This window comes from Triticum urartu, chromosome 1 (genome assembly GCF_003073215.2).
Source record: "Triticum urartu cultivar G1812 chromosome 1, Tu2.1, whole genome shotgun sequence".
NCBI classification, from domain to species: Eukaryota; Viridiplantae; Streptophyta; class Magnoliopsida; order Poales; family Poaceae; genus Triticum; species Triticum urartu.
In genome coordinates this window covers 351,108,778-351,123,257 of record NC_053022.1, presented here as the reverse complement: position 1 = coordinate 351,123,257, position 14,480 = coordinate 351,108,778, and positions in this window count along the sequence as shown.

The window sequence follows — 14,480 nt, the reverse complement described above, 5'->3', positions numbered from 1 at the left end:
TCTTTATCAGTCAAATCGCATAACGGTATACGTTGTTCCCTTTGTCATCGGCATGTTACTTGCCCGAGATTCGATTGTCGGTATCTCAATACCTAGTTCAATCTCGTTACCGTCAAGTCTCTTTACTCGTTCCGTAATGCTACATCCCGTAACTAACTCATTAGTTACATTTCTTGCAAGGCTTATAGTGATGTACATTACCGAGAGGTCCTAGAGATACCTCTCCGACAATCGGAGTGACAAATCCTAATCTCGATCTATGCCAACTCAACAAGTACCATCGGAGACACCTGTAGAGCACCTTTATAAACACCCATTTAAGTTGTGACGTTTGGTAGCACACAAAGTGTTCCTCCGGTATTCGGGAGTTGCATGATCTCATAGTCATAGGAACATGTGTAGTTATGGAGAAAGCAATAGCAACAAACTAAACGAACATCGTGCTAAGCTAATGGATGGGTCAAGTCAATCACATCATTCTCTAATGATGTGATCCCGTTAATCAAATGACAACTCATGTCTATGGTTAGGAAACATAACCATCATTGATTCAACGAGCTAGTCAAGTAGAGGCAAACTAGTGACACTCTGTTTGTCTCTGTATTCACACATGTACTAAGTTTCCGGTTAATACAATTCTAGCATGAATAATAAACATTTATCATGATATAAGGAAATATAAATAACAACTTTATTATTGCCGCTAGGGCATATTTCCTTCACGAAGCCCTAGCGGCCTTCAAACATAGCATCCGCAACGAATGGCTCGCCCGACAACTCGGCCAAGAAAAGCGAAGTCCATGGTAGCCCTTACAGCACTAATGACCCGCTTCTGCGCGGGCGAGGATAGCTGGCTAGCCCATAGCGGTAACAATACCAGCGACCCTGGCACTTCCGAAGCCCGAAACGGCAATGGAAGACCCTGACGCAACAAACATAAGCGTTGGAGCAACAATGATGATATAGAGAATACGACAGTCAACGCCGGATTCAGTGGCTCCAAATCCGGTCAATGGAAGAAGCCATTCAAATGAAACAAAAACGGTTCATCAAGCCTGGACCGAATACTTGATCGACCCTGCCAGATCCACGGCACTCCTGATAAGCCTGCCAACCACACCAACAGAAACTGTTGGGTCTTCAAACAGGCCGACAAGTTAAATGCCGAACATAAGGAGAAAGGGTCGCCTAGTGAGGATGACGACGAGGAACCTCGCGCACCGAAAATAGGGGGACAGAAGGAATTTCCCCCCGAAGTGAAAACGGTGAACATGATATACATCACCCATATCCCCAAGAGGGAGCGCAAGCGCGCGCTAAGGGACGTCTATGCGATAGAGCCAGTCGCCACAAAATTCAACCCATGGTTGGCCTGTTCGATCACCTTCGATCGCAGGGACCATCCGGCCAGTATCCGTCATGGAGGTTCGGCCGCATTAGTCCTCAATTCAATCATCGACGGATTCCACCTTACGCAAGTCCTCATGGACGGCGGCAGCAGCCTTAACCTGCTCTATCAGGACACGGTCCGCAAGATGGGTATTGATCCATCAAGAATCAAGCCCACTAAAACTACCTTTAAAGGAGTGATACCCGGTGTAGAGGCCCACTGCATGGGCTCAATAACATTGGAAGTGGTCTTCGGTTCGCCGAACAACTTCTGCAGCAAAGACTTGATCTTCGATATCGTCCCCTTCCGCAGTGGCTACCATGCACTGCTTGGACGAACCGCATTCACTCACTTTAATGCAGCCCCGCACTACGCCTACCTCAAACTCAAGATGCCCGGACCACACAGAGTTATAATAGTGAATGGAAACATGGACCGCTCCCTCCGCACCGAGGAGCACACCATGGCCCTGGCAGCGGAAGTACAAGGTGGCCTCATCAAGCCAACTATTACGTCAGCGGCCAAGTCCTCGTACACTATCAAACGAGTCCGGATACCCCAGTGTACGACAGTCCAGCTCATTAGGAGCTCGATTAGCAATTCGGCCTCCATCTCATCCCCTACCAAATTGTGGCATATGTACCACGCGTACATAATTACGCACTAAAAATACCATGGGAAAGGATGGAGGCATAATAAGGACAATGTATGCAATACGGCTAGACCCTATCAGGACACTCACATTTCCCCTTTTCTTTTCTTTTTATTTTTCCAGGTTCCTTACAACCCACACCACCCTTTCGACGGTACCAAGGCCTCTTTCTGTGGCCTATTACACCGGCCAATGTCCTCTTGAAGGACAATATACCAAGGAGAAAAGAAGCATAGACGCGTGCTGGAGTACCTAAAGGATCCTTAAATATCACCTCGTCCGCTTTCAGGACGCATGCACAGCTTCCCCTTGTGTTCGGCATGTAAAATAGCCTTGTTGCTTATTGCACTATTTGTATCAATATGTTTCGACGTATCAATCAGACTACAATGGAAGCAATTTTTAGCCCAAACCTACGTGGCGTTGGCTTATCTCTTAACATATGCTTCCCTGTTTTTGTCTGATTATCATGTACACCTTGGTATGACCTAAATCGCCAGGGGCTTTATTAAGTCGCGTACATCTTTCAAATACTAAAACAAAGTCTGAACACTTTAACAAGTGCAATTCGGTGTCCCTAATATAGCATTATATGAATTGGCTCTGAATCATGTCTTTGGTCAATAGTTGGGTTGCCCGGCTCCTGTGCTTGCTACCTTACGTTCCGTCTGATTGGATAGGGTAGTAAAGGGAGAACTACTACGATTGTGTTTCTGGTTTACCCGGACAAACATCTCAGTAGAGAAAGCCGAAAACTGTCTGTCATGATGCGGCGAGAGCTGGTCAGCTATTCGGTGACTAAGTATAAATCTCTAGTGATTTTTTCCGCATTATGCGATAGGCTGGCCTCCACCTGCCCGGGCATCCACATCACCCAACTTCAGATAATCGAACAATACTAGGGGTTGCGCCCGCACTCCCATTATAAAACTCCTATGGCTAAGTGTAGGCGATATAGCCACATAGTCCGATTGCCTGGTCCACCATACTAACACCTTCACGGACCAGTACGTTGGGTCAAGCGTGTCTAAGTGTTATCCCGAACACCCTCGTACTACCTACGTGGGGGCTGAAGCCAATGACTGGTCAACTCTCAGATGTCATAAGCAGCCACATAGGAGGAGATATTTTGAAGTAAAATAAGCAACATATCATACATAAGCCTTGTTTCATGATGCATGATTGGACAACATAGATGCATTCATTCAAAAATGATGTCCTTCGAACATTGGCCCTCTACAATGCGGGATCCTTTCAGGACATCATCAAAGTACCGCTCTGGCATGCGGTGCTCTTTGCTAGCGGCCGGTCCCTCGGTTGCAAGCTTGACGACATCCATCTTCGCCCACTACACCTTGACACAGGCGAAGGCCATCCGCGCACCTTCAATACAGACCGACCGCTTCACGGCATCAAGCCGAGGGCAGACGCTGACCAACCGCTTCACGAAACCGAAGTAGCTACTGGGCATGGGTTCGGCGGTCCAAAGATGGATTATCTAATTCCTCATGGCCAATTCAGCCACCCTATGCAGTTTGGTCCATTGCTTTAGCTGATCGCTGAGGGGCAAAGGATGCTCTGGCGCAAGGTACTGCGACCAGAACAGTTTCTCTGTTGAGCTCCCTGACGGTGTCCTAGACTAGGGGTACTCACCACGTCGTCTTCCGACCAGTGGGTCGGGCCAAGGACCCCCATGGCGATTCACTATTAGGCCAGTTCGGACAGCCCATGCCGCATACAAAGGAGATCTCACAAGACTTGGCGCCCAAGACGAGGACTCTCCTAAACCCTAGGCCTCTGGTGTATTATATAAACCGAGGCCAGGCTAGTCAATAGACAGCTAATATTGATTAGAACAATCTCGTGGTAGATACATATACTCTGTACTACACCTCATATGAATACAATCAAAAGCAGGACGTAGGGTTTTACCTCCATCAAGAGGGCCCGAACCTATGTAAAATCCCGTGTCTGTGTTACCCTCGCTCCAAGACGCCTAGGTTAGGACCCCTACTACGAGATACGCCGGATATAGAACTGACATTGGTTTTTTCATTGAGAGCCTGCTAGGCGATCGTCACGGTTCGATGGGTCGTCTTCATCCGCATTGGCGACACGAATCAGGTGTTGTTTTTCTAAAAATTAGATATATTTCTCACGGTTTAATCTGCATGAGAATGTTTTCTGTTGGTCCGCCGTGCTATTTCCTGTTCGCAGGTCCATCCGGAATCAATCTTATACAACCGATCTGATTTGATCTGTGGCGGCGGCCGCCGTACGTCTGCTGTCCACATGAAGACCGCAGATGATTAGATCGATCGAGCTACTACCATCAAAAGTTGTCTTATGCACGTACGCGTTTGCTGCTGCTCTACGCGAGAAGAGCCGGGATATGCTAGCACTCCAGGTCTCGAGGTGGACCGATCGGGGAGCACCCTAAGCCGCTGACCACCACTTGGATTACGCATTAGTACTAGTGCTGACAACTAGTAGTACTACTTCACGTGGAGCGCCGAGCACATGGCCAAGTTTTCTTCCCTCTAAAATCACTATGGGCACTAGGAGATTACTAGGGAGATTTAACTTCTCTCTCTCTTTCTACCTTATTTAATCGTATCTCTTCCTTATTAGATTATAAGCTTTGAGTAAATAGACTACTTAAATAAGCAATTTGTCTTTGGATACGTACTTATCAAAGAACGCATGATACTAACCGTTTCCTAATTTTTTAGGTCGAACCATTGTGCGAGCTTGCCTGGATAAGTTTGGCTCATCGTTAAGAGAGCTCCTTCGCGCTGCTCCAACCTGGCTATCTTCTCGACAACCTAGTTTGTCATGCGCCGACCGACAGACACCTCGTCAAGATCAATGATAAAAAAAGGAGCAATCCAAACGGCAGTGAACCAGCCGAGGAGATGATGCAGTACTGTACACAACATGCATGTGATGCCGACAATAGTTTGGCTCAGCGCAGTCACAGGGAGATCCGATCATTGTTTCTCTTTCCTTCATTATTTAATTGTGAGGCAATCTATGCTTTTCGCTAATCATCTTCTTTTTATGCACGTTCCACACGTAAGTACGCCTAGTATTACTAGGACTGTGTGTGAGGGAGTCCTGGATTAGGGGGTCTCCGGACAGCCGGACTATATCCTTTGGCCGGACTATTGGACTATGAAGATATAAGATTGAAGACTTCGTCCCGTGTCCGGATGGGACTCTACTTGGCGTGGAAGGCATGCTAGGCAATACGGATATGTATATCTCCTCCTTTGTAACCAACTTTGTGTAACCCTAGCCCCCTCCGGTGTCTATATAAATCGGAGGCTTTAGTCTGTAGGACAACATACAATCATACCATAGGCTAGCTTCTAGGGTTTAGCCTCTCCGATCTCGTGGTAGATCAACTCTTGTACTACTCATATTATCAAGAATAAATCAAGAAGGACGTAGGGTTTTACCTCCATCAAGAGGGCCCGAACCTGGGTAAAACATCGTGTCCCCTGCCTCCTGTTACCATCCGCCTTAGACGCACAGTTCGGGACCCCCTACCCGAGATCTGCCGGTTTTGACACCGACATTGGTGCTTTCATTGAGAGTTCCTCTATGCCGTTGCCATTAGGCTTGATGGCTCCTTCAATCATCTATAGCGATGCGGTCTAGGGTGAGACTTTTCTCCCCGGACAGATGTTCGTATTCGGCGGCTTCGCTCTGCGGGCCAACTCGCTTGGCCATCTGGAGCAGATCGAAAGTTACGCCCCTGGCCACCAGGTCAGGTTTGGAAGCTTAAATTACACGGCCGATATCCGCGGAGACTTGATCTTCGACGGATTCGAGCCCCTGCCTTGTGCGCCACACGGTCGCGACGAGTATGATTTAGCTCTACCATCAGACAGTGTTCAGGAGATCGCACCGGCAACCGCTCCGACCCTCAATTTGGAACCAGTTGCGCCATCCATGGACGGGTGGATAGACCCTGCCATGGAGGTCGTATCCTCAGCGGCGATCGAGCCGAATATTGAACTTACCCTTCACGAGAGCCGTGTTGCCAAACTGCCTGATCCTTCTCCGGCCACGGACTCCGAACCGCCTGCGCCCGTGTCTATCGAATCCGATTGGGCGCCGATCATGGAGTTTACCTCCGCGGATATTTTTCAGCACTCGCCCTTCGGCGACATACTGAACTCATTAAGGTCTCTCTCCTTGTCAGGAGAATCCTGGCCGAACTATGTTCGGCAGGATTGGGATGCGGATGACGAAGAAATTCGCTGCCCACCCACCACCCACTTAATAGCCACTGTCGACGACCGACATGCTCGACTTCAACTCCGAAGACATCAACGGTATGGAGGACGATGCGGGAGACGAAGAGGAACCACTACCCACAGGGCATTGGACAGCCACCTCATCGTATGATATATACATGGTGGACACACCCAAAGAAGACAATGGCTATGAGACAGCGGAGGATGACCCCTCCAAGAAGCAACCCAAGCGCCGACGTCAGCGGCGCCGCTCTAAGTCTCGCCAAAGCAAAAGCGGTGACACCGGCACAGGAGATAATATCACTCCGGATGGTGTCCAAGACGACAACAATCCCCTCCAGCAAGATTTAGGGCAGGAGGATGGAGAAGCCAACCCTCCTGAGAGAGCGGCAGATGGAGAGGCGGAGGATGATAATTACATACCTCCCTCTGAAGATGAGGCAAGCCTCGACGGTGACGAATTCGTCGTGCCTGAGGATCCCGTCGAACAAGAGCGCTTCAAGCGCCGGCTTATAGCCACGGCAAATAGCCTTAAGAAAAAGCAACAGCAGCTTCAAGCTGATCAAGATTTGCTAGCTCACATATGGACTGAAGTCCTTGCGGCCGAGGAATATAAACTCGAACGCCCCTCCAGGAGTTACCCAAAGCGTAGGTTGCTACCCCGACTGGAGGAGGAAGCACCCAAACCTACATCTCCTGCACATGATGCAGCTGATCGGCCACCTCGTGGCCACGACAGAGAGGCATTTCAGCCAAAAGCTCAGCCCGCACTCCGACGCCACTCAAATAAAAATGTCAAGACATGGGGAAATACGCCAGACCTACGAGACGTATTGGAGGACAAAGCAAAACACGCAAGATCGATCTACGGATCACGAGGGTGCGCCCCTATGCGAGACGATAATCGTCACGCCGGATACAGTAAAAGTCAGTTCGGCTGGGCCGAACACAGCGGGCAAGACTCATTTGAGCTGCGTCGCGATATAGCCCAGTACAGAGGCGCCGCACACCCCCTATGCTTCACAGACGAAGTAATGGATCATCAAATGCCAGAGGGTTTCAAACCCGTAAATATAGAATCATACGACGGCACAACAGATCCTGCAGTATGGATCGAGGATTTCCTCCTGCACATCCACATGGCCCGCGGTGATGATCTACACACCATCAAATACCTCCCACTCAAGCTCAAAGGACTAGCTCGGCATTGGCTCAATAGCCTGCCAGCAGAATCCATCGGCTGTTGGGAAGATCTGGAAGCCGCATTCCTTGACAACTTCTAGGGCACTTACGTGCGACCACCAGATACCGATGACTTGAGCCACATAATTCAGCAGGCATAGGAATCGGCCAGGCAATTCTGGACATGGTTCCTAACAAAGAAAAATCAAATCGTTGACTGTCCGGATGCGGAGGCCCTAGCAGCTTTCAAACACAACATCCATGACGAATGGCTCGCCCGACACCTCGGCCAGGAAAAGCCAAAATTTATGGCAGCCCTCATGACACTATTGACCCGCTTTTGTGCGGGAGAGAATAGCTGGCTGGCTCGCAGCAATAACATATCAAAGAACCATGGTACTTCGGATACCAAGGACGGCAATGGCAGGTCACATCGCAACAAACATAAGCGCCGCATTAACAACGACAATATTGAGGATACGGCGGTCAATGCCGGATTCAAAGGCTCTAAACCCGGTCAGCAGAAAAAGCCATTCAAAAGAAGCACTCCGGGCCCGTCCAGTTTGGACCGTATACTCGATCACTTGTGTCAAATACACGGCACCCCCGACAAGCCAGCCAACCACACCAACAGGGATTGTTGGGTATTCAAGCAGGCCGGCAAGTTAAATGCCGAAAACAAAGATAAGGGGTCACATAGCGATGACGAGGAGGAACCCCGGCAGCCGAACACCGGAGGACAGAAGAGGTTCCCCCCATAAGTGCGGACGGCGAACATGATATACACAACCCACATCCCCAAGAGGGAGCGGAAGCGTGCGCTCAGGGACGTATATGCGTTGGAGCCAGTCGCCCCAAAGTTCAACCCATGGTCCTCCTGTCCGATCACCTTCGATCGCAGGGACCACCCCACTAGTATCCATCATGGCGGATTTGCCGCCCTGGTCCTAGACCCAATCATCGATGGATTTCACCTCACTCGAGTCCTTATGGATGGCGACAGCAGCCTGAACCTGCTTTATCAGGACACAGTGCGCAAGATGGGTATAGACCCCTCAAGGATCAAACCCAGAAAAACAACCTTCAAAGGCATCATACCAGGTGTAGAGGCCCATTGCACAGGCTCAGTCACACTGGAAGTGGTCTTCAGATCCCCGGATAACTTCTGAAGCGAAGAGTTAATCTTTGATATAGTCCCGTTCCGCAGTGGCTATCATGCACTGCTCGGGCGAACCGCATTTGCGAGATTCAATGCGATACCGCATTCTGCATACCTCAAGCTCAAGATGCCAGGACCTCGGGGGGTCATCACAGTTAATGGAAACACAGAGCGCTCTCTCTGCACGGAGGAGCACACTGCGGCCCTCGCAGCAGAAGCGCAAAGCAGCCTCTTAAGGCAATCCACTAGTTCGGCGATTAAGGACCCGGACACCTTCAAGCGCGCCTGGAGTAATCGGCAATAGGACCGCCTGGCACATTCGAGCTTGCATAGCAATGTGGCCCCCACCCCGGTCTGAGCCAAACGGTGAAATCCATGCCACGCGTACATAATTACGCATTAAAAATACCATGGGCACAGGTGGGGAAGGGGGCATGACTTCGGCACGCCCCAAGACGCGGCTCAACCGCACTAGGGGCTTCCCGCTTTGTTATTTTTCTCTTTCAGGACTTTAATCTCTGGAAACCCTGTCCGGCAGCATGATTGCCGGATACATGATGCAGCAACCAAGGAGGCAGAAAAGCTACGTCACACCATGGAACTCCAAGGTGGATTACGATAACGAGTGAAATACTTGCTTTAATACCATTCATTAGCTCGCCCTTGGAGGGGACATGTCAAATAGTCCTACTTTTTCTTATCGCACTACTTGTATCATTCTGCTTTAACGCACCTTTTTGAATAAACAATGCATAGCACTAAGACTATTATTGCATTCTTCCTTTTTTATATATATGTTCATTCATGACATTCAGCATCCGTACACACTGGTACGGCCAATACGCTAGGGGCTTAAGCATACCCCATAATACGGCGTGAGAAGTCCGAACACTTTCGACAGTGCGGCGCCCCGAACTTATAGCATTATATGCATCAGCTCCGAATCATGTCTTGGGTCAATAGTTGGGTTTGCCCGGCTCCCATGTTTTGGTACCTTACGTTCCGCTATATCGGCTAAGGTAGCACTGGGAGAACTACTGCGATTGTGCCCCGGTTCTGCTGGGCTAAGCACCTCAGTATAGAAAGCTAAAACCGACTGTCATGATAAGGCGAGAGACTGGTTGCTGTTCGAGAGGTTTCGAGTCCCTAAAGGCTTATGCCGCTTAGAGCGAGGAGTCGGCTTTGTCTGGCTTAAGGCATGTATAGCGCCCCGAATTCGGCCTTCCGAATACCAGGGGCTTCGCCGAAACTTAAAATTATAGAATTCTATGGCTAAGTGAGAGTGATAAAGCATTATAGTCTGATTGCCTTGTTCGTTGCGCTGAGCACCTCCCTCGAAGGACCGAAAAATGGGAACAAGAGTGCTCAGGTTTATCCCGAACAGCCCAACACTCGTGGCATGGGGGTAGAAGCCGACGACTAGCCAACTCTCAGATTTGATAAACAGCCGAACAGAAGGTAATATTTTAAATTCAAACAAGCGTTGCATAGCGCATATGAACAAGTTTTCATCATATAGGATCACACGAGCAAGTTCATTCAAATATTACATCTTTCGCACACTCGTCTGCTACAAGACGGGCACCCTTCAGGACACCCTCATAATACATCTCGGGGTGGCGATGCTCCTTGCCCTGCGGCGGCCCCTCCTTCACCAGCATCATGGCGTCCATCTTGGCCCAGTGCACCTTCGCACGGGCGAAAGCCCGGCGGGCACCTTCGATGCAGACGGACCACTTGATGACTTCCAGCCGTGGGCAGTGATGAAGCTACGTACCTAGGGTAGGGGCACGGACCTGTCCAAAGAGCCCTACCCAAGGACGTCCCTAGAGGAAGTCACCTTTCAATCGACTTGAAGGTATCCCACTCGACAGATTCAAGACACTCGACCAAGAAGCTATCACTCGACCACGAAGCCAACCACTCGACTGCCAGAAGACCTAAAGTCACTCCGCAGGCAAACGGTCGGCTATTGAGTAGTATTTATGGTCATTGTAGCACTTTATTAGGGGCGTTACCAGTAACGCCCAACCTTAAATGTACCTTAAACCCTGCATTACTGAGGGCAGGAGGGGGCCGGCGAACTCTATATAAGCCACCCCCCTCCTCAGTATGAAGGGTTCGCACCCCTGTTATTCACATGCCAGTAATCCAGTCGACCGCCTCCGGGCACCGAGACGTAGGGCTGTTACTTCCTCCGCGAAGGGCCTGAACTTGTACATCTTGGTGTGTTTACAACTTCCCAATAGCTGAGATCTAGCCTCTCCATACATACCCCCCTACATCACTGTCAGAGTTAGAACCACGACAGTTGGCGCCCACCGTGGGGCAGGAATCTTAGCGCCTGGTTGGAGAAGTTGCGATTTTTCCGATCCCTTTGATCATGGTTTCGTGCGGAGTTTTGGTGGAGGGCCGCGAGATCCGCCTCGGCGCGCTCACGTTCATCGCCGACGACTCCGCCTGGCTTCAGGAGGCGCCACTCGACATCGACGCGCTCCCCGTCCGCGGTGCGACGCATTTCCGCGCATGCGTTCATGGCGTCCTCCTGCGGCAGCCGTCGACCCAGTATCGGTCGGCCCCCGTATCGTCTCCCCGCTCTGTCTCCCACCGGCGCAAGCGCTCCGGTCGGTCGAGACTTCAGAGGTGGGTGAGGCATGCCGTGGCTCGCCAGTCAGCTGCCTCGCAAGTCACGGCAATCGAGCCCGACGAATCCCTCTGCGGCCTGTTCGACTGGCTCCGCGGAGACCGCATCCGAGTGCGACAGCAGCGATCCAGCGGCTGAGATTCTGGCAGTCGATGGAACGCACGGTCCTCCCGGTTTCCCTCGCGCTGATGGAGGCATGGGTGGGGGCGACCCATCACATCCCCACGATGAGTATCTCCCGAACCTCTCACGTCATTACAACGGGAGGAGCTTCGCCGCCGGAACATGGACGCACTCCGCACTCCTATCGTCGGAGAGACCCCCGAGGCCCGGGCCTTGGAGGACGCGCGCTTGGCTAACTTGGCCGAGCGCACTCGACTGGAGAATCTCCAGCGAGCACTCGACGAGCAAGCGCGTCAGCGGGCTCCCGAGTCTAGTCGACGCCAGCTCTTCCTAACGACGCAGGTATATCGAACCCCAGTTCAGAATTTGGCCGCCGCGGCCCGTATAGCAGAATCGATTCAGCCCTCCCAGTCGGAGGCTGGCAGGGGCTTGTTGCAGATCAGAGCGTTGCTCCGGGCGGCGGGAAACCAGAATTCCGCTGTTTCTCAGTCGCGGAATAGGATCCACAGTCGATCCGTTGCGACAGATACAGTCCAGTCGGCTCACAGCCCGAGGTCGCCCCCGAGGTGTAGGGACGTGGTGACCGGCATGATCAGTACAGAAGGAATGAGCAGTATGATCACCGATCCGATCGTGATGATCGACGTCGAGTGCCAACCCCTCCCCCGAGGAGTGGGTCATATGCGCCTCGACATCGAGATGACAGGCGCCCTCATAGCGTTGGGCAGAGGATTCCAGTCGACCCCAGGGACCCAGGCTTTGACGCGAGATCTGTCCTCGTTCAAGGTTTGGTTGACAGGAACAGGGCTCATCGAGAAGGCCAGAACAGAGATGCGCCCGCCAGCAGCAGAGTACGTGTTTCAGGGCCAGAGTGTTTCAGTCGAGCCATCAGGGCTGCGGTGATTCCTCCCAACTTTCGGTTGGCGACTGGAGTCAGCAAGTTCACCAATGAGTCTAAGCCTGACACTTGGCTCGAAGATTACCGAGTGGCTGTACAGATTGGCGGTGGCAATGATGAGGTGGCCATGAAGCATTTGCCTCTCCTGTTAGAGGGCTCGGCCAGAGCGTGGTTGAATCAGTTAGCACCCAGCAGCATCTACACTTGGGAGGATCTCTCTCGAGTGTTTTTCACAACCTTTGAGGGAACATGCAAGCGACCCGCAGGCCTTACAGAATTGCGGTCTTGCGTGCAGAAGCCGAGTGAAACTCTGAGGGATTACATCCAGAGGTGGATCACTTTGCATCACACAGTCGAGAACGTACCGGATCACCAAGCAGTTTGTGCCTTTAAAGAAGGCGTCAAGAACAGAGAGTTGAACCTGAAGTTTGGTCGGACCGGAGAAATGTCCCTGAATCAGATGATGGAAATTGCCACCAAATACGCTAACGGAGAAGATGAAGATCGACTCCGGAGTGGCAAGCAGAAAGTAGTCGCCCAGGAAATGGGAGGCAATTCCAGTCGGAAGCAGAAGCGGAAGGCCGAGCCAGCCGCCCCTGGGGAGGCCCTGGCTGCAACCCAAGGAAATTTCAAGGGAAAACCCAAAGGCCCCTGGAAGCCCAAGAAATTCAAGGATCAAGATGGAAATGATGTTTTGGATCTGCCATGTCACATCCACACCAAGAAAGATGAAGAGGGTAATTTCATTTACCCAAAGCATACCACTCGACAGTGCCGGCTCCTGATCCAGCAGTTTCAGGGCAAACAGCCCAAAGATAAGGAAAAAGAGTCGGACAGAGTCGAGGACAAGGAAGATAGCGACGACGGATACCCCCAAATCAATTCCACCCTGATGATTTTTGCTGATGTCAAAAGCAAAAGTCGACTGAAAGTCATTAACCGTGAGGTGAATATGGTTGCTCCGGCGACACCCAGTTATCTGAAGTGGTCTCAGACTGCCATCACATTCGACCAGTTCGATCACCCTACGCACATTGCCACCCCTGGGAGGCAAGCTTTGGTGGTCGACCCAGTTGTCGAAGGCACTCGACTGACCAAAGTCCTGATGGATGGTGGCAGCGGCCTGAACATATTGTATGCTAAAACATTGAAAGGGATGGGCATTCCAATGTCCAGGCTCAGCGCCAGCAACATGAGCTTCCATGGAGTCATTCCTGGAAAGAAAGCCGAGTCACTCGGCCAGATTGCTCTCGACGTGGTTTTCGGTGATTCAAAGAATTACCACAAGGAAAAGTTGACATTTGAGGTTGTGGACTTCCAAAGTGCTTATCATGCTATTCTGGGCCGGCCAGCTTATGCACGCTTCATGGCTCGACCGTGCTACGTGTATCTCAAGTTTAAGATGCCCGGCCCCAGAGGTGTGATCACCGTTACCGGCAATCGGAAGAAAGCAGAGGAGTGTTTTCAGAAAGGATCGAAGATTGCTGATGCTCAGATGGCAGTTGTTGAGCTACAAGAATACCAGAAGACTGCTGATCCGAGTGAATTGCTACGAGCCAAGAAGCCTGCTTCAGAATCTGCTTTTCAGTCGTCCGGTGAAACTAAGATAGCTCACATTCACCCGACCGACCCCGACGCTGCTTCGACTCACATCTCGACGACGCTCGACTCCAAATAGGAAGAAGTGCTCATCCAGTTCCTCCATGAGAACTGGGACGTCTTCGCATGGAAGCCTTCTGACATGCCTGGAGTTCCCAGGGGGCTGGCTGAGCACCGTCTACGAGTCGACCCGAAGTTCAAGCCTGTGAAAGAACATCTTCGATGGTCCACCGTCCAGAAGAGGAAAGCTATTGGCGAGGAGGTGGCTCGGCTCTTAGCAGCGGAGTTCATCCGAGAGATTTACCACTCCGAGTGGCTCGCCAACGTTGTCATGGTCCCCAAGAAGGACAAGTCACTTCGCATGTGCATTGACTTCAAACACATCAATCGGGCCTGCCCGAAAGATCATTTCCCTCTCCCCCGCATCGACCAGGTAGTGGACTCGATCGCGGGGTGTGAGCGTTTGTCTTTTCTAGATGCTTATTCAGGGTACCATCAGATCCGTCTGTATGGACCCGACGAGATCAAAATGGCATTCATCACCCCATTTGGGTGCTTCTGTTATGTC